Raw genomic sequence first — 1,700 nt, forward strand, 5'->3', positions numbered from 1 at the left:
GACACAGAACACAGAACAGTACAGCACAAGACCCTTCGGCCATGATGCCATGCCAACCTTTTATCCGACTGTATGATCAAACTAACCGACGTACCCTTCATTCTATTATCATCCATGTGCCTATCCAGAAGTATATTAAATGTCCCGAATGCAGCTAATTTTACTGCCACCACTGGCAGTGCATTCCACTCACCCACCACTCTATATGTAACGAACCTACATCTGAAATCTCCCCTTCACCATCAGTAAATCACCTGAAAATTATACCCCCTTATAATAGCTATTTTTGTCAGGGTAAAAAATGTCTCTCACTATTCACTCTCTCTGTGCCTCTCGTCATCTTGTTCACCCTGACCCTTCTTCACTCCAATGAGAAAAGCCTAAGCTTGTTCAAGCTTTCTTCATAAGACATGCTCTCCAGTACAGGAAGCATCCTTGTAAATCTCCTCTTTACCCTCTCTAAAGCTTCCACATCTATCCTGTAATGAGGGAACCTGAACTGAACACAATATTCCAAGTGGGGTCTAACCAGAGCTCTGTACAGCTGCAGCATAACCTAACGGCTTTAAAACTCAATCCCCAAACTAATGAAATCCCACACAATATATTCCTTCTTTACAAGCCTATTAGCTTGTGTGGCAACTTTGAGGGATCTATGGACTTGGAACCCAATATCCCTCTTTTCCTCCACACTGTCAAGGATCCTACCTTTAACCCTGCATTCTGCAATCAAATTCAGTCTTCCAAAATGACTGACTTCATACTTTTGCAGATTCAACTACATCTTCCACTTCTCAGCCCAGCTCTGCATCCTGTCATTGCCCCATTGCAACCTACATTAGCCACTCCACCAACCTTCGTGGCATTGCCAAACTTACTAACCCACTCTTCCACTCACATCCAAGTCATTTATAAAACCACAAACAGCAGAGGTCCTGTAACCCCTCCCTGCAGAAAACCACTGGTCGCTGAGCTCCAGGATGAATGCTTTCCATTCATCATCACCCTCGATCTTCTTTGGGCCAGGAATTCTGTATCCAGACAGATAGGTTTCCCTGTTTCCCATGTCTCTGTACTTTCTGAATGAGCCATAAAGGTGTTTTGTCACATCGTCAAAGGACTCAATAACATTTGTAAGGCATGACCTGCCCCTTACAAAGCCATGTTGACTATCTCTAATCAAACTATCATTTTCCAATGAATTATAAATCCTGTCTCGGAGTCCTCTCCAATAATCTGCATACCACAGACATAAGACTGACAGGTCTGAAATTCCCAGCGTTATCGGCATTCCCTTTACTGGACAAGGGAATAACACTTGCCGCCCTGCAACCATCTGGTACAACTCCAGTGGACAGTGAGGGCGCAAAGGTCATTGCCAAGTGCACAGCAATTTCTTCCCTCACTTCGTGTAGTAACTTTGGGCACATCCCGTCTGGTCCAATAGACTTATCTATCCTTCTGTTTTACACAATACTCTGCACATCCTCATTTTAACATCAACCTGTTCACAGATATCAGTCTGTTTCACGCTATCCTCACAAATGACAAGGTCCATATCAGTAGTGAATACTAAAGCACAGTATGCATAAAGGACTTCCCCTATCTCCTGTAACTCCAGGCACAAGTTCCCTCCACTATCCCTGATCGGCCCTACCCCCACTCTGACCATCCTCTTGTTCCTCCCATAAGTGGAGAAT

Source organism: Chiloscyllium plagiosum, unplaced genomic scaffold (assembly GCF_037043375.1).
Source record: "Chiloscyllium plagiosum isolate Xiang-an unplaced genomic scaffold, Cpla_swu_hap1 HiC_scaffold_45, whole genome shotgun sequence".
NCBI classification, from domain to species: Eukaryota; Metazoa; Chordata; class Chondrichthyes; order Orectolobiformes; family Hemiscylliidae; genus Chiloscyllium; species Chiloscyllium plagiosum.